At 40.7% G+C, this 20534-nt stretch overlaps 1 protein-coding gene across 3 annotated transcripts in view; it reads left to right on the top strand.

The window, feature by feature from the left end:
- Window positions 1-20534, top strand: part of LOC307047655 (leucine-rich repeat and fibronectin type-III domain-containing protein 2) — a 178604-nt gene that overhangs the window by 147040 nt on the left and 11030 nt on the right. The window lies entirely within an intron of this gene.

Here is a 20534-nt window from a genome sequence, read left to right as displayed (position 1 = left end):
GGCAATGCATCCTTAAATTGTTTAACTGTGAGGTGTTATACAATTGTACTGTACTCTGGAGATTCTTTTAAGATAAAAAAGTAACAGCATGATGGGATGTGCAGTAGTAGTAGAGAGAATCAAATATGTAAAGCATTTTTTTGTTAATGTATGATTTGCTTAATATAAGGAATAAAACAAAAATCCTCTGCCATACCATATTGAAATATTATTATTTTACATTGTGTTGAATCTCATCGTATCGCCCCGTATCGCATAATGTTGAATCAAATCGTATCGAACTGTATCGCAACAGGGGTGAATCGTATCGCATCACCTGGTGTTTCAAATGTATCGTTAATGTATCGTATCATGGCAACGTATTGAGATGGATTTGCATCGTATCGGCGTCAGTGATGGAGATGCACATCCCTAAGCACAAAAACGGGAGAGACGAGAAACTGCGACACCGTTAGCAGAAGGAAGAACGGAGAGAAATGTTGTAAAAATAATACCATAAATACAATGTTACGTCTCATGTGTCATATATGAAGAATTCATTTGCAAACATTGATTAAAGCCAATCTTGAAAAGATTAAACAAATGCCTGTTTGCGACTCCTCAGTGCACACAAAAACATGACTTGGATAAATAAATAAATACGGATATGTTATTTAAAACCACCTCGAATATGTTGTCTTAATGTTATGACATGTATTCTCATAAATGATGCGGTATGCAGAAGGACAGAATTACGTCTAAACCAGGGGTTCCCAAAGTGAGGGGGGTCGCAAGACCCCGAGTGGGGGTCGCAAGATGATTACAAAATAAAAATGGGAATTTTTTTTTTATAATATTTTTTTTTTTTGGACAATCCACTAGCGCAGTGTTTCTCAAACTTTTTCTTTTTTCTTTCTGAAATTATTTCACTAGCACAGCCCCCCCCCCCCCCCCGTCGACTGGGGGGCGCCAGTCTCTGGCACTGTTAATGTTGGGATCGCGGGCTGAAAAGTTTGGGAACCCCACTGACGCCGTGTTGCATTTCTATAGGTTGTAGATACGAGCATGGTTTTATATACTATCAAGTTTAATCGTGTTTAATGCCGTTTTCTAAGACTTGATAAGTCGCTCGTAAAAAACAGGAGGTATGGAAACTAAGAACACCATATATTTGGTAGATTTGGCATCACAACTGCTTTACATTATCTATAATGGCTGATTGAGAAGATAGAGTGGTCGATTGATAGACCGTGTATCAAATAGAACACTATTCCCTAGTTTCTTCTCAAAGAAAAGGTTATTCTGAATCTTCATCTTATAACCTTCTGTGTTGCAAACACGTTTGGCTTTTGGAGTGTTGGTCGGGTAAAAAAAAAGGAATCACATTGACATCTGGGCAGGTGTGACTCAGCAGGTTAATGCACTCATCTTCAGATCAGGGGCGGACCGGTTCAATCCCCACTGCATTCAGCATGCCACTGTGTCCTTGGGAAAGACACTTCACCCAACATTGCTCCTGTGGGTATTGTCCACAGTATTGAATGCATGTAAGTCTCTTCGGATAAAAGCGTCGAACAAGTGACATGTAATGTAATGTAATTTAATGTAATGTAGAATAAAGCTTCTTTGAGCACCTGGAAAAGTACTATAAAAAAACATGTATTATTATTATCTGAGAACTTGTAAGAAAAATATCTTAAATTCGTTCAGATTTTTTAGACTTCGTCATCAATCAACCCTGGCAAATTTCCCTTGTCCCTTCATTCCTCTAGAATTACTACATTTAGCTCCCTCCTTTTTATTCCCTTACCATGCTTCAGTTCTTATACAAGACTCAGTGGCATTCGTGATGGCTTCTTGTACCCGTCTCTCTCTGTCTTCCTCTAACTCACATGTTATGCTCACATACTCAGCTAGCTCTGTTTGTTTGGAGGACTACTGGTGGTGGTAAACAGCTTTCACAGGCAGCGTGAAAAAGAAGCTGAGGCGGTGAGCAGCTGCCAACCATCGTGTGCATGAGTGTGTACGCCTGTGCGTCTGTCAACTGTGTGTGCATCTGAATGTCACCACAGATAGTCGTCTTTAAGAAGAGAACATAAGAAAGTGAAACAAAATTCAATGTTGGGGCTGTCAACTAGAACGTTCTCAGCAGTCTGTCAAAATTCTAATCACAGATGGCTTGATCAGAGAGGGTTTCGCGCTCTGGTAAAAGGTTTTCTGCCTTCCACATATACCATTTAGAAAGCTTACACCCACTGTGAAAGACTGCCAGTGGGCTTTTGCATACAATGTGTGCATGATTGGCTTTGCTGCTGGGCCTGTGCTGTAAGTTGAAGCTGTAACAAGGGTGATGGATGGAGCTTGTTACTCACAAGTGATTTGCATCATCTTTACTGTTGCCACAAAGCTGCCGGGGGAACCCCCGTAAAACATAATTTTGTTCTCCTTTTTCAAAGTAGCAGATCACTCTGTCATCTGAAGTTCTTTCATCTTCAGGCATGGTGGGGGAAACAGAGGAATTGGTCTTTGACGTTACAGATCCCCTTTTTTTGCCAGCATCCCTTTGCTCCAATCAACCCTCCTCCGCACCGTGATCCACTTTTGGTTCCAAATGTTTATAGGCTATACGTCTCCTCTCCCTTTTACTGTATCTCAGGCTCTCCCGCGCTCTCCCTCCCCAACGCAAAGGCTTCGTGTTGCAGTGCACCTTCAGGCGGTGTGTGGGATGGTGTTGTGGGCTGGCATCTGGCAGCCTCTGATAAGAAACGAGTGAGCTGGTGCTATTCCTTCTGAAACGTTTTAAATTATAATTTTTTTCAGGAAGGCCATTTGGAAATGTTTTTGGTGATGTGTGAGGAAGTTTATAAAAAATGTTACCTTTCAATAGGCTTTGACAAGTTAATGCAGTGACCGTATGCACCCCACTTAATATGTCTCTTAAAGTCGTGTCATATTTTGCTCTTTTGATATTTCCCTACATGCTGTACCAAATGCATAACTGAGTTTAATGGAAACACAATTTTTTACCCGCCACCACCTCATAATTTCGGCATGGCAACATTTCTGATGTATATACATCCAGCTTCTTTAGCAGTAGGCTTTCTATCCACCACTTGAAGACAGATCACCCTATACTTCCTGCTCTACAAACTGCAACATTTTAATCTATTCCGACCAGCTTGTTGCTAAATTTGTTTTAGTTCTTTGGCTTCTAGCTGATGTAGGTTGATGTGCATTGTTTGTTTGAATTAGCTTTCTTTGCTAATACCATTCTTTGGCTGGACATGTGTCACGATCTTAGTTTTATGTCACGGTTTTAGTTTGGTCTGTCTTGTCATGGTTTTATTTTGCAATTCTGTTCTCCCTGTGTCTTGTCTTCCTCCCTGTCGTTAGTTTCCCTGGTGTCTCTGATTGTCTGATTGTGTTCACCTGTTGCCCTTGTGTTTCTCCTTCCCTGCCCGGCTGTTTCTCGTCTCGTGATTACCCCTTCCTGTATTTAGTCTTATCTCTTCCTGTGTTCGGTGTTGGTTAATTATTTGTCGTTCATGTCTCCCTTCATGTTGGTCACAGTCACCTTTTGTTTGGATGCTACTTCGTACCTGTTCATGGATTCTTGTTTTACCTCGTACCTGTTCATGGATTCTTGTTTTACCTCGTACCTGTTCATGGATTCTTGTTTTTTCAGCTTTTGAAAATAAAGCTCGCCTTTTGTTTCCTTTTGAAACCTACTTCCTCCTCAATCTGCATTTGGGTCCTATTTTCCCCAACCGTGACAGAATGAACCAACCAGAAATGGACCCAGCAAACGATCCATTTGAGGTAGAATTACAGAATTGTACCTTTTTTTTGGCTTGCTGCTTTGATTGGTGGAAGGGAGAAGCCATGTTTAGTTAAGTTCTTACCTGACTGGATTTTGGACTTCCTTTCGATATGTGATTCCCGGCCTGCTAGCTTCAGGCATGCTAGCTCCCTGCCTCCCAATTCCCAACCTGACATCATACGCCTTGGTGTGTTCCGTCTGGAGTCAACCCCTGCTTCTTCCCCATTTCCTGCTCCTGTCGAGGAGCCATTCTCGGGTACTCGTCTGGCTTTTGGAGGTCCACGGAGCCTCCAAAAGGCTCCTAAGAGAAGGAGTCGCAGGTGCAGGCTGGCAGCCCGAGCCCCAGAAGCCATGCTTTGTGCTCCAGTACCATCCCACACAGCCATGGTTCCGTGTTCTGTGCCCAGCAGCCATGGTGCCTGCTCCAGTACCGGCCCACACAGCCATGGTTCCAGCCCCAGTTTCGGCCCCAGTTCTGGCCCCAGCAGCCACGGTTCCGGCTCCAGAACCGGCCCACAAAGCCATGGATCCGTGCACCAGTACCGGCCCGCATAGCCATGCCTCCGTGCACTATTACCTGGCTTACATAGCCAGGGTCCAGGCTTCTGTTCCGTGCCCAACAGCCATGGTTCCGGCTCCAGAACCGGCCCCAGCAGCCTTGGTTTTGGCTCCAGTACTGGCTCTTCGGCCGACGCCAGCTCCCCGTGTCCTGTCGGCGTACCGGCCGACTCCAGCCCCTCGTCTCCTGTCGGTGTACCGTCCGACGCCAGCTCCCCGTGTCCTGTCGTCATTCCGGCCGACTCCAACCCCCTGTGTTCTGTCTGCGAACCGACCATCTCAAGTCTCCTCTCAAGTCCCTTCTCGAGTCCCCTCTCAAGTCCCCTCTCAAGTCCCCTCTCAAGTCCCCTCTCGAGTCTCTTCTCAAGTCCCCTCTCGAGTCTCTTCTCAAGTCCCCCCTCGAGTCTCCTCTCGAGTCCCCAACCAATGTCCTGGTCCGTTGGGGGTTCCACTGGGGGTCTTGCCAACTCCATGTCCTGTCCTGTTGGGGGTCCTGCCGACTACTCTTCTCCTGGGGGTCTTGCCAACCCTATGTCCTGTGCCGTTGGAGGTCCCACCGACTACTCTTCTGCCGGGGATCCTGCCAATCCTATGTCCTGTGCCGTTGGAGGTCCCGCCGACTACTCTTCTGCCAGTGGTCCTGCCAACCCCATGCCCTGTTCCATTGGAGGCCCCGCCGTCACCTGTCTCGCAGGGGGTCCTGCCAACTTCTTGTCCTCTTCCGTGGGGGATCATGCCGACACCTGTCCCACCGGGGGTCCTGCCTACTCCTTGCCCTGTTGCGTTGGTGGTCCAATCGACACCAGCCCTTGCTCCATCAGGGGTCCCATTGACACCCACAATGAACTCTGCCTTGCCCCCAGGCCGTCCGCCCGAGACCCCTTCCTGGTCTTCTGCCGTGCCCCTGGGCTGTCAGCCCAGACCCGTTCTCCAGACCCCCTCCACCCACCCTTTTGGCCCTAGTGATGCAGTGATACTACTTCGTACCTGTTCATGCATTCTTGTTTTACCTCGTACCTGTTCATGGATTCTTGTTTTTTCAGCTTTTGAAATTAAAGTTCGCCTTTTTTGTTTCCTTTTGAAACCTGCTTCCTCCTCAATCTGCATTTGGGTCCTATTTTTCAACAACATGAGACTAATTGGGGAAGAGCATAACAATGCTTAAAGCTGAATAAACTTTAAAACTCAGAAGGGGTAAAGGTTTCTAAAGAGTTGATCTATAAGGCCCCTTATAAATAGCTAAAAGGGCTAACGTTAGCTTACCAAAAAATGTATCAACAGCCGCCTTACAATTTGCTTGGGTCCACAATGGGGGAAAAATTTGACAGGTGCAACGAGTAGAAGTTTTTGGAACTTGAGGCATAGGTCGCCAACATCAAACCAACAGCAATAAGAAAAACCTAAAGTTAATGAAACACTTGTGAAAAGCCAGATCTGTGCCAATGGCTGCATAGACAGTGTTATTCTTAATATGTGGCGAAATATTTCCACATAGCCATTTGATCCATTGTTGATAAAAATGAGTGTGTACTGCAGCTTTATGAGTGGCCTATTTATCATCTTCTGTCAACAGAGATGAAAAAAAACATGCCTAAACTTTTGAATAATCAGCAAATTAAGTTAAGTTTTGATTTTGAGTAACCTTGGGGAGTCTAGATCTTCCTGATGCTACTTCAGCTTGGCCACTAATGTCTTGCTGGAACATGCTCCAGGCAAACCCTAGCCACATCTTCTTCCTGCACTTTTTGAATGAGAATATATAATCTGAACCACAGGCTGTTGTTTATCACAGTTGAAATCTGTTTCTAGGAAGTTTTGGAATTAATCTCTTAAATGAGTGGTTAAATAATATAACATCTGTATATGAATGTAACCCCTGAGGCCTTCTTTGTTAAAAAGAATACATGCCCATTGTTGTTCAAACTATTTCACCCGTTGCACTTTTTCACTGCCTTCATTTTGTGTTTGACATGGGGCTGTGGTTTCCGGAGTATAGGGACATTATTTGTCATTCTGCAATTAATTGCAAATGGAACTCTGGGGAAAGAGTCAGACAGCTAATTGCTATGATAATATCCATGTTTCGGAGGCATCACGGGCCACAGAATGATCGTGGCTTTGCAGTAGTAATGGAGAACAGTTGCCAGACTGACTGTCTAAATCAATTTCATTGTATGGCTCCATCAACCGCTCAATTGTGTCTCAAAATCCCAATTCATAAAAGTATAAGATATTTTATAAGTTTTTATAGTCTGTGGTCTGTGGTTATGGTATTTTCACAACATAGCTTTCCGAGAGCATTGAAAAATGAATACATCTACACAAATATGCATTGTTAGTGAAGCTATAGGATGTATGACAACCTTAATTTCATGTGTTATTAAAATGATAAATTCTTAAGACCACAGATACATACATTGTGTAAGAAATTCTCCAAATGAAGAAGTTCTAAGACATTTTTACATATAACTGATACATTCTTAATGCTCATTAGTCCCTGGAAATTGTAATTCAAACCTTAAACAAGTTTCTATTCATGAGCAAATATGCAACAATGAAGGTAAATGTCTAAAAAGATTATCCTTAGGTAATTTTTTCTCAAATGTTTCAAAGCCAGCATATATACTTCATGGACCACGTGTGGTTTGAACAGATGTGCTGACAGTGATCTGTCAAAAAACAACCCATGAACTGCCATTAATCTGAATAAAAACACACAGAAAGTCCATTGACAAAAAAATGTTGTTTTGAAAGACGCAATCCCTAAGAAGCTGATTTAATGGGCTTTTACCTCCGTTTTGCTTGTATCTATTGAAATAGGTCTTATTATGCATTGTATTTATAGCAGAAGATTTTCATCCAGAGCTTTGAAAAACAAATCTATGTAGAATTTACCAGGGGTGACCCAATTAGATATGACCTTTGGCTTTCTATTTAATCTTAGTCAGATCGCCACAAAAACACATCATCACCAATGAACCAATTATTTGTTGTACATCTACCCCTTCCTATCAAACTTCTTCTGTTTCACAGTTTTGATTCTCCTGTTAGACATGATTTCTCACACACACACACACACACACACACACACACACACACACACACACACACACACACACACACACACACACACACACACACACACACACACACACACACACACACACACACTCACACACACACACACACACACACACACACACACACACACACACACACACACACTTATAGAATATTGGCCTTGGATCTCACGCTTGAAAGAGACAGAGTCTCTGGCCGGAAAGTTCAGCGCTCAGAGAGCCAACCAAATTTAAAAATGAAGAAGAGACACAAGTGAGATGCTTTGACTGGACAAAGGGAGCAAAAACAGGAGGCGTACCTTGTCAATTACCCATTTAGGTCTGATATAGCGCAGAACCTGTGACTTGCCTGGGGGGGTGTGAGGGCTGTTATGTGATGGAAACAGGAGCGTATCCAGCACTGCAGATATATAGTATGTGGACAGCTCTGTGTGGGAGCTGTCTGAAACTGTACTGCAATCTGACTCATCCCTATATATCTGCACTTCTACCGTCAAACCTAACCGAGCTGTCCTGGGTAAAACAGTAATAATTCAACATTCTAGTCATTTCTTTCGTGTAACAGCACAGGTTTATGTTTATTAAAACTGATATATTGATTGTTGGTTTTCCCCTGATGCTTTGTTTGATCTAAACATAATTGTCTCTGACTGCACAGTTCTTTAAGATGCAATATAAATGAAAACAGGAATGCATAAAAATAACTTTCTGAGATCTCACAACGCTCTTTCAAAATCTTATCTCTTGAACCAAACAGTTGTGAAAAATACATTTACTCAAGTACTTTTCTTTCTGTGCCACTTAATACTTGTGTTCCACTACAATTCAAAGGGAAATATTGATTTAACAGATAAAGTGACTAAATTATTTCAGATCTTAACATACAAGGTAGAGTTTATACATAATTTTGCTTTTATATGAATTGACCATCCAACATTACCTTCAAGAAACATTGAGTGGGTTGACAGGAAATGAGTTGGTAGCAATTTTGCTAATTGTTTAAATAGTTTTGTCTAAAAAAACATTTCAAAGTTCCAGCTTCCTAAATGTGAAGATCCTGTTTGTGATGCCTATGTGTTGTGTATTTTTTTAAATTTCCACATATCTGAAGAAATAGACTGGAGACAGTAGCATACGATTTGGGTTGTTTACTTTCAAGAAAGGCATCAGACATTCAATACAATCTCTTTATTTTGAAACAAATATTACATGACCTCACATCATTTACTTATTGACTCTGAATCTGTTCTTTGGACAGCTGGGTCATCATGTTCTGGTGTCAGCATGAGAGGACATCTCATGCGGTCCCAGATACACATGTTTACTAAGCAAAACTCAATTAAATAAATAGTCTTAAATTCATATACTACACTGCTTTTCCTTTTAAATGTTTTTCATAACTTTCTAAACATACTTGTACTTAAGTTATACTCAATACAATAATTATAATGGTGTATTTTAATATTTAAAAAACTTAAGGATCTAACTAAATGTACCCCTTTTCGAACACTAAGATACAAACACTTTTTCCCTTTGCATGTCATCAATAGCAAGTTGGAACAACAATGTGGTGTTTCAACTTAATACTTGACAACCATTAAAGGTGGGGTATGGTAAGTTTGAGAAACTGGCTCGAGATACACTTTTTGCTATATTCCATGGAATGCTCTTAACATCCCTAGAGCAATGAATATCTTAAGTGCTTTGAATAAAAATCCATAAAAAAATATCATCTGTGGAAGCCGTAGCACTGTAAAAAGCACGACCAATCATTTTAGCCGGCCTGGCTAAAATAACTGGATGGCCTACCTGCCTGTCAGCCTTCCATCTGTGCATAAACTTATCTCGTGCCCTCATTGGTCATGTGCGCGTTCGTGTGTGTTGGAGGAGGGGCTCTGTAAGGAAGTGGCAGATTTTATCCGGCTGTATATTTTCAAATTGTAGCGCTCTCGAGCTGGTTTCTCCAAAATTACCTACCCCACCTTTAAGATCTGCTAAAAGTAAACAATAGGATCAAATTATTTAAAAGGTGCCGAAGGTCTTAGGTGACTAGAGCGAAATGCCATTGACAAACTATTTCGCATTTATTTTCAAATGCATCACAAAACTAAAGCAAGGCCACGGCCTCAGTTAACGTGTGACAAATTCCAGATTGGTCTGAGAAACCTACATTATTATGGTGGTTGAAAATATTCTTTCTTCAAAAGCTCAGATGATTCAGCTTACCTCGACTGGTACATGTGCTGTTGAATATAAATTAGGCTGACATCAACCAACCCAGACTGCCAATCCACTTACAATATCATCGCAATGAATCTGCTCCTTACTTATCCATTAACCTTCAATGTTCCCAACTCATACATGTTAATTTTTCTTGTCAATTATTACCTTCATTTTTAATTACTATGTCTTTATTTTTGTCTGAGGCCGTTATCATCCCCAAATGACTTTTCTTACCTTAAAGGGGCCCTATTATGCTCATTTTCAGGTTTTTATTTGCATTTTGTGCCTCTACTGTGACATGTTTACGTGCTTTATTCTTCTCATACTGCCTGTGCTGCAGTACCTCTTTTCACCCACTGTCTGAAACCAGAGCCCATTCTGCTCTGATTGGGAAGGCTTTGAACTTGCTCTCATTAGAACCGGCTCGAAAAGTACATACAGATTGATGCCTCTGCTGCTCCTAATGTCAAAGGTTACGGCTTGAAATGTAACAAAGCTCCAAAGGTCACCTGTGGATGGTATACGCTACTGTTTTTGCCACTTAGGAAGGTCCGACCGCTTTGAGCTTGATGTAATTTTAACCGTCTCGGAGAGCAGATGCAGATTGATGCCTCTGGTGCAACTAAATGTCAAAGGTTATGGCTTAAAATGTAAGCTGACCGGCTCTGTTGTGATTTGTCAATCGCTTGGAGATGTCCCGCCGCTTAGCCTATAATGTACAATGTGTTGAAGAGCTAGCCGATAGAAGCACAAGTGCTACAAATGTATGTCACTATGTTATGGAAGAAAACAAAGGCATTTCAGGCAGGGGGGGGGGGAGTATTTGGGAGAGAAACTCCTTCTGGAGGGAACTATGGGACCATTTACATGCGCAGAAACCTATACAGCACACTGCAGGAAGGGGAAACCCCAAAAAGCATAATAGGGCCCCTTTAGCACTTTAATTCTAAAAAGGTTTACAAAAAAGTATCATACATTACAATGATAAGAGGCATTGGAAACGTGTAAAGGATGTGTCGCATTCAAGGGCATAAAAGCAACAACAAGATAAACCAGACAAAACAAACAACGATAAATAGACACAGTCTAATCCCATAAAGGTTAATTAGGTCTGCAACAGTTAAAATATAAAATGAATACAAAAACAATTTAATATATTAACTGCAACCCTCAAGCAGAATCAATTAATTTGATCCTGTTTTGGGATGTGGAGACACTCGCATTCATTATTGTGCGCGGGGGGATTTCATCAAAAAGCAAGCACGGTTGGGAAGTCTGCTTTAATTAATCAGCGTGCGTGTGTGTGACAATGTGTGTTTGCCGTTGAATGTCAGAGGCATGTATGTAATTAGTACAAGACAATGGTAAACTACAGAAATGAAGAGGGTACACAGACCTAAAGTGTCTGACCTTTTTACAATCATGACGGCTTGTTCAAGAGGCAGATGTCTCATTGAATAAATGAAAACACCACAGATGAATAATGGCACAAAGCTCCTCGTTAGTTCGGTGTAATTCCAACAAATTCCCTTTTATCCTTAGCAAATATGATATGATATGCTAGGAAGAAGCTAAGACAGGCAAACTAGCACCTTCTCATTCTTAAATATGGAGACTAATAGATATAAATGAGGGAGACTGTGGCTCACTGGATAGTGAGCTGGACTTAAATTCACAGGGTAGCAAGTTCGAGTCCCACTGCAGTCAGCATGTCGTTGTGTCCCTGGGCAAGACACTTCACCTCCAATTGCTCCTGTAGGGATTGTCCACAGTACTGAATTTATGTAAGTCACTTTGGATAAAAGCGTCTAACAAATTACATGTAATAATAAAGTAATATATTTTAAGGTATTCAACATAAGTCCTTTAAGAAACGTCAGGTTTGGACATTAGAGCATATTTACCCAAAATGTAAGCTGACCATTAATGGTTTGGGGATTGTCGAGTCAATTAAAAGTTTTCATGTTGCACAATCAATATTTGTTTGACAGTACTGGGCTCTGAATGTCCCACCAGTATTGTTGTTCACTAAAGCACCCATCTATCATTGGGTTTGGTGGCAGTTGTGTTGAATACGACTGACTTTTGAAAACCGCTGACCCAGACTGAGTTCTCCATTGTTATTTTGAACGATATCTAGGGTCAGATTTTAAGTTTAAACTTTTAGAAACGGAAAAAGAAAATTGCCACTCAGAGTTCAGTTTCTTCACAAAAAGCTACTGTGTTACCACAAAGGAATAAATAAATGTGGACTTCTCTTGGTTAAAAGTGCCAGCCCAATTTCAGAGCCCCCTCAACCATATCATGACTCTGGGCTTCAGAGGCTGGATTTACCAGCAAGTTCAAGGCTGATTATAGAGCTTTCAAATAAAATTCCATTTTAATTTCTGTTACGCACACAACATAATCTTAGGCTTAATCAATAAGTGCTTCTTACTGAAGAGAATAACACTTTAGGTGTTGTAGTTTACTTTTCTCCTCATTGTACTCATACCCAGGGTTATACATTTAACTATTGCATGCAAGAACCAGATATTTTTATAACGCAGTTGATAATCTTAATGCGGAAGATTCAAGTGGGAGGTATTCATATCCAATGAATCCTTGGCAGAGCTCCAACTAAGTGCTAATCAAGTTAATTAATTAGTCATTCTCTTTGGCAACTCTGGATGCCTGGTACTGTATAAGTATATCTACTTTGCAACTTTGTTTCCTGTGCAAAAGGACAAGTGTGAACCACAGCACTTAGGTTGCATAGGAATGCACAATAATAACAGGATAAAAGTAGACTTGTGTCCAGTGTATCACAGAAAACCTTTGGTGACAATGAAAACTGACCACAAATACTTTTGGTGACGATGAATACCACCCAGGAACCTTGGGTGATAATGAATACTACCCAGAAAACATTTGATGATGATAAAAACTACAGAGGAAACATTTGGTTACGATGAATAAAACGTTTGGTGACGATGACATTTCAAATAAAGCAACATCAGTTTCTCTGAGCAGTCAATCAGAATTAAGAACCTTTTAAAAAAAAAACTGTACAAATCCTGATCTTACCAGTGCTCAAAGACAGCTATCCTTATCTCAAAGGTTTTAGACTCCCAAAATCTGATTGAACATCTGCATCAATTCCATAGATCCTCTTCAGAGAAACTTGTAAGAAAGCGTAGCAGGAAAAAAAACTCACAGCTGGCTGATCTAATCCTGTCACAGTTCTAGAAAGTTACACCCTTTCAGGTAGTCTTTTCATATCCAGCAGACAGAGACAAGCCTGTAAATGTGTTTGGGTATACAGTATGTGGTTGAACAGATAGATCACTATTATCCAGTGTCAGGTTTCTGCCATGATGTGCTGCTTCCATTTTACACTCTGATAATCTCCATCTTTTGTCAAGGCTAAGCCTGATGCCAAGATTATTTTTTATAAATCCTGTGAGCAATTTTGCACTTATTTTCACATTTAATTTCCCCAAAGATGCAAGATGCTAGGAAGTAAACAGAAAATAAACCGAATGTTGTCAGCTGCACGGGGGCATCTTTATATTTGCAGGTAGCTCCAAATAGCTGTGAGAGGTGTAACTGTTGTCATGTTTCATCATGTGTGCTTGCTGACGCTCCGGCACTAAACATTGTGACATCATTGGATTGTACACATCACACCAAGGTTTACCAAGCTGTCTACATGTGACACATTCTATCAAAGAGTTACAGAGGAAAGAGAAAAGGCAGAAGATGTAAGGCTGGTGAGTCCAGCTCTCTCTAGTCAGTACTCTCACAATCTTCTGTGAGATCGGGAGTAGTGTATCCCCTCAATTGGGTGTTGGGAGATTACACCACTGAACACAGCTGACAACGGCAAATAGCACTGAGGCAAAGGGACACGTGAGGCTCAGGTTTGGGAAGGCTAATTAACTTTTTTTACCTGACGCTGCCCGCCTTCGGCGTCAATAGAAAAGAGATCAACCCAGTGAAAGCACCGCCTGCTGACCAATCAAAGCTCAGTGTGCGGAGTTTAAATCTGTCAAGTCATATTACAGGATAAAGGAAATACAGTTTAAACTGCCGTATGCAGAGAAGACGCCGACGTGTCGCACTTATCATTCATATCACATCATCAATCAGTACATCGATATATGATATATTTCCTTATCTGACTGAGTCAGCTTCTCGAGCCGTATCTGGCCGTGCATCACCTACAGTGTCCCATACTGTATGCAGAAGTATTATTTTAAGCAACACATTAAGTTGACGAAACACTCAATTCAAATGTAATTAAAGTCAGATCCACTCATGTCTTAGATGGGGCAGTGATATCATCAAACTGTTGTACGCTTTCAAACACTCCGTAGTTATTGTTTAACCAGTTGTTCTATATTTACCTTGCAGGTGCAACTATATGGCTTGATTTAAATCATGGATGTTTAAAGTTCATATTTGTCTAATATTAGTTTACTTTTCATTAATGAAGTATGACGCTGCACTGTCAGTACACTTGTCCCTGTTTGTGATTGGTCAAATGTAGCTAACCCCGCCCCTTTCACGTGAACGCGCTCTCAGCCGGACAGAGAAACCCTTGCTTGATTTACGGAGTTGATAACCAGCGTCGTAGAACCGCTTAGCAAGATCTCATTTGTTAGGATTAGTTAAGATAACTCAAACATATCCAGGGTCTGTTGAACTGGCTTCGTAGTGCACAGGGCACAGGTGGCTGCATAGCAGCGCTAATGTCAAAGACACAAACATTATACATTATATTTTTATTTTAACAGGATGCAGTGACACAAATATTTGGGAAGGCTTAGCCTTCCCTAGCCTACAGTACCCGCCACCCCTGCAAAGGGGGCGCGACTTGGATTACTTTTTTTGTAGGTCCGGGCATTGAAAAGATAAGTCAGATACAATGAAACACGACCAATGTATTTGGCTGTACAGCATGACATATTCACTTGGACTGATATAGAATGTTCGTTGGTAAGAAGAAGCCATCAGACTGACCGTCCTTCTCCCCCTAAAGGAGTACTATTGGATTTTTCTCTAACAGATTGCCAAACAGCTGTGCAGTCATGTTCATGTGATGGTTAACCTTGTGCAACAAACTCCTACTCACAAAAGACACCTTGTTTTTAACAAACCTGCACTATCTTTCCGCCGTGCCAGCCTATCTTTGTCTGTTTCTTTTCCCAATAACTCGTAGATAAGTTACAATCCAGCCTTACATCCTAAAAGCTGAGCTTGGCAAAAAGCCTTGAAGCAGGACAAATAGCTAGTCTGCTGCTACCACAATATAAATCCATTCATTTAAGGACCAAAAGACAAAGTACAATACATTGAATCCTGGATTTGTTTGAATGGCAAACAATTTATTTAAAGTTCAACGTATATAAACCAGTCTTCATAGAAGAAAAAAAAACACTCAGAAAACACTGTTTGAACATTTCTTGTATGTTTCACAGCACTTCATGTTTAAAGTTTGTAAGAAAATGTACTTGCCAACTATATACAATTTTGTCAGGGTTTTGTTCACAAAGGAAATCAGTTCAGTAAATATATGTTGCCTTTTTATGATATAGACAAAGACAAATGTATCAGAATAATTTAGAGTTTCTCCACGTAATACGTATTTATTTTTCAAGAGAAGAATGTGTAGAGCAGCATGTGGGGATTTGACAATGCCTAATGATAAATAAGTAGCTTTTCCACCTATACCTTTTCATGTCTGTTTATTTTTTTTATATTAGCGTTTGATTGATGCTAGTACAGCTGACACAACCAAAAGCTATTAAACCAATGGCCAATTTAAAAACCTTTTAAACTGCATTTGCTGTTCTAAATGCCAAACGTTGTACTTTCTTTTTAAAAAACAAGAAATCCCTGTTCAGCTGATAAAGTGATGTCCTTTAACATTCACAGAGGCAACAGCAGCACATTTAATTTCACAAGCGCATGAAAGCAGAAGTAATGGAGTAATTTGCAGTCTGCGCTGGATGCCTTTTAGAACCAGTCTCTGCACAATCATGTACAACTCTAAAGAACGGCTGCATAAACACATTTCAGTTCAACCAAAGTTTGTTGGTTCTCAAAAGTGAGTGAAAACTGTGTTAAAGTAACTGCCAATGCATGTACAAACACTAGCTGCAGTCTTTGAAGTTTCCTTACCTGCAACTGAATTATAATATTCCACTATAGAGGCTTCCTCTGAGTTTGTATTACTATTAATAGACTATTGCCAAAGTAGGTTACTTCCATCTGTCTTTCCATTCTGCATGGTGTATCTTTTTATTGATTACAGAGGAAATTAATATAACATCAACATTCTTAGTTTAATGCATTTATTTCAGCAATGGGTCTTTGCGTTCAGACAGAAGAGAGAAAAAAAGGGTTCTCATTTCATCAATTTCAAATGAGTGAAATCATGACTATCAATCTATAGACTGCAGCTAGCAAACTTACGCTATAAGTTACTTGAAAACACTGTCTTTGAAAGGTTCATTAGATGTTTTCATACAGTTACAGCTCAATAGGTACGTGTCATTGTTACATTGTTACATATATAATAGGAAAAAATTTACCTCTCTGGTTTTGTTGTTAAAAGCTTGAGCTTGCTAAAGTAAAAAAGCTATGGTTCGATCGTTAGTTTGAAAATCTTTGATTAATGCTTTGAATTTTCTCGTTTACAAGTAAATAAGACTTTAGGTTAAGGACTTCCTCTGTAGCTTGAGAAAAATGCTTGTTCTGGTCTAACTTTGGCTAAAGGTGATAATGTAACCTTTAAACTCTCATATTTCAGGTACCAACTCTCCCAAAATGACCAGGTTGTGAAAATTCCAGCCCTACATGAATTAGCTATCGCCACACAAAAAGGTCTATACAAATAGAAATACAAATATGAATGAAAAATGATATAATCAACTAGGCCTGTCGCGATAATCAATAAATGGACTTTTCGTACGATAAATAAAAATGGACTCGATAATTTTTCTGAGCTCGATAAATTGCCGTTTACATGCGTGTTTGTTTACATAAGGATGGGACCAGTCTTTTAGCCAGGCACGCTGCGGCTGCCAGCCAGGTGCGCTGTGGGGCAACGTGTGACTTACTCGAGGGGAATTTGAAGTTAAATAGAAGTGGTTGCAAAACCTAATACCACATCTCCAGTGTGGGAATATTTTGGATTTAAGCCAAATCAACGAGGCGAACCTACGGACTTGAATGAGCTGGGCGGTGTGTCGCCTTTGTTTTAAAAAGGTAGCAACAAAAGCTAGCAATACGACCAACCTTAAACTGCACCTGAAACCTAACCTACCCATTCCGTTTTCCCAGCTGGGAGCAAACACGGCATCTGGAGATGGAGAGCCCCCACCTTCCCGATAGTTTACAATCAAAGATGCATTTGCCTGACAATGCATCTTGGTGGTCTGTTTGAGTGGTCTAAAATGGTCTTACAACGGTGCCGACAATATTGTGATCGTGACAGGCCTATAATCAACTAAATGGGGGCAGGCAAACACATATCCTGGTGTGATATGACAATGCAGGACAATGCACATCAATTGACTCTTTAAGGATTTAAAAATGTGATTTGTAAGAAATAACACCAAAATCTTTTGTCTCAAGTATCATCCAACAATCACCCTCGTTGCAGCTGCTAGAAATATATTTTATCCATAGAAGAGATAAAAAGAGTGCTTTAATCACCAAAGAATCCAGGGTCACAACGAGATTAATAATGGATTTCACAAGTTGTATAATGCAATGCCCTGTGGAAAATTCTATAATGTGGCCTTGTTGGTATTTCCACAGTTTCTTTGTCGCTTAAATTGAATTGTAGAAGGTGTTGCTGGCTTGGTAAAGGCCACGAGTAAATGGATGTGGACCTCAAACATCCGTGGTTCTCGTCTCTTTGTGACTACTAACCTTAAAAGGTCACCTCTGCCTCCCCTATGCGCCTGGCTTTCTTTACCCTTCTCTTCACATATTGCACGCACTCTAATGGGATGTGCGGAATGAAAATGATACAGAATGTTTCAACTGCACCCATATAGCATTATGAGCATCTCTGCAAATGTGTATATTTCCCCCAGTTTTTGAAAAGGCTTACCCACCACAATTGGCTATTTCAGTGGAAAGCAACATCAAAAGAAAATGAGTGAGGCAGGTTCTGTGGGTTTTCATGGCTTTTCAGTTGCTGTTTCTCAATTCTGTCCATTAAAATTAGTTCATGAGAGAAACTGTCTCTCTTCACTGACAGCTCTCACCATGAGGCCTTGTGGGAATTAGCTCCAGAGTGCTGAGAGAGTCGGAACAGTGTGCATTAGATTTGCAATTATTTTTGCTCAAATAAACACATTTTTCACAGTTTCACACAGTTTACTGGAGTGCTGATTGAATGCTCAGATTTAATCACCATGGGGAAATTCAGGTCCATCTTAAAGGACAGAGAACCACAGATGCTGTTAAGATGCTGAAAGTCTAGCTCTTAAACTAACACACTCTCACTCCCTAAATGTCCAGGAGCGACGCTTGGTCAGGGTCCCGTGGCGTGCAGTTGGGACGCGCCGAGGCTCCTTCAGCTTCATAAACGGACGCAAAGAGCTTTCAACTGATTGTAATGTATTCCCATCGGCGGCGGTATTTGACGCTCATGGAAGCACCGCAACCGTTTATGTTGGCAGCTCTTAAAGGCAATGTGAGCGTCCATTCCCATTGGATAACGGAGAATTGTACACCCGGAAGTAAGTATTCTCCTTACTGTCGATTGATTTGACAGTTATATCTCCACTACTCATCAACTCAAAAACACCAGATTACCTTTGTTAATTAAACGACATTGATAGGTTTAAATTGTGTACAATGCTTTTGTCCTTTTCCCCTTCAATTCTGAGAAACAACTTGTTTTCTCTGAAATGTGGAGCGCCAAAGAGACTACACTACTACTACAATCCCCAGCTATTGTTGTGACGACGCCTGTCCGCTTTGCGACAAACCCCGGGATTAATCTTCAAGCTCTGGGATTGGATGTTGGAGTGGCAGTGCGCCAAGGTTACGCCGAGCGTCAAGCTCTTTGAAATGGAACGTAACCACGGCAGACTATTCAAAACTGGACTCGAACGCCCCCCCCAGAACTACACATGCTGAAGTAGAGTGGCGAAGTCACACCCATCTACTTCCGCCCCATGGAACCTTATTTCTGAAAAATTATGTATTGAAGTCAATGGAGAGAGAAAACGTATCTTTCGATCCCGTTTGAATTGTGCCATGAATTACACATATGATGTTTGTCAATCATAAAAAATTATTTCAATGTCGAAAAAGTCACAGTTTGTCTTAAAACTTTTGAAATATAAGACTCTGAAAAATACACAACTAGAAAGACTACAAATCCCAGAGTCGCGTACATTAACTTTCGAAAAAATAATGTATTGAAGTCAATGGAGAGAGAAATATTATCTTTCAATCCCGTTTGAATTGTGCCACGTGTTTTCTGTCTAAACGTAATTGAGAATGCAGTTTAGTTCTGTGGGAACGTAATTTTTAGGAGACAGGGTAGGACTTTTTTTGTATGAATTTATGTTTCATCCAATCACAGCGCTTGTTGACTTATCACAAGGTTTGTCAAAGCGGACAGGCGTCGTCACAACAATAGCTGGGGATTGTGGGTAGTGTAGTCTCTTTGGCGGTCCACATTTCAGAGAAAACAAGTTGTTTCTAAGAATTGAAGGGGAAAAGGACAAAAGCATTGTACACAATTTAAACAAAGGTAATCTGGTGTTTTTTAGTCGATGAGTAGTGCAGATATCAAATCAATCGACAGTAAGGAGAATACTTACTTCCGGGTGTACAATTCTCCGTTATCCAATGGGAATGGACGCTCACATTGCCTTTAAGAGCTGCCGACATAAATGGATGCGGTGCTTCCCTGAGCGTCAAATACCGCCGCCGATGGGAATACATTGCAATCAGTTGAAAGCTCTTCGCGTCCGTTTATGAAGCTGAAGGAGCCTCGGCGCGTCCCAACTGCACGCCACGGGACCTTGACCAAGCGTCGCTCCTGGACGTTTAGGGAGTGAGAGTGTATTGCTTAAACGTGCAGATTTGAAACAACATTAAGTGTGTCCACATAGCTGCTTGGCTAAATCTATAAGAACAAATCAAATAATAGTGCATGATTGTAAAAAGTTACTTGGTCTTATATTGTAAATGTGGTGAAACATATGAACAGACTGTTTTGTATATACATACATTAATTTCTTCAGGGACTCAGACTCCATGAATATCTTTTTTTCCATATCAATTTCCTTCTCATTATCTCTGTGTAATACACAGACCATATGCAGTGGCACTCCACAATACAACAATTACTTGAATCGAGGAGGGGTTATTTATGCATTTTTCCTATTGTAATTATGAGTAATGAAAAGTAGAAAAAACATTATAGGGTTGTAACAACTTAGTTAAGATAAATATACTGCAACTAGCCTCTCACACACATGAATAATGATAAATAATAGCATGTAGTTAACATACAAATATTACAATTGTGCCTCCCTTTGGTTCTAGTGAGAAACACAAAGACTAGAAGGCAGTTTTCCATTAATGTTGCTCATGTAAAACAAATTGAAATTGATTTTAGTGTATTAGGAATGAATGATACAACTGTCTGCGGGAATGTAAAGACCGTTGGATGAAGCCAAGTTTGGCCATCCTGTCAGGTGTGAGGTTTTGTTATGGAATATTGCATACAATTGTGTCTGAATGGTACAGATATGATAGGAAAAGGGTACTAATAAGACAAAGGTAGAAAACATACTCCGTCAGTTAACACTCAGACCAGAACTCATCCATGTCTTACAGCATATACATGCACT

Source organism: Notothenia rossii (assembly GCF_949606895.1).
Source record: "Notothenia rossii genome assembly, chromosome: 7".
In the NCBI taxonomy this organism is placed as follows: Eukaryota; Metazoa; Chordata; class Actinopteri; order Perciformes; family Nototheniidae; genus Notothenia; species Notothenia rossii.
The sequence above is the reverse complement of the archived record's forward strand: the minus strand, read 5'-3'. Positions and strand labels throughout refer to the sequence as shown.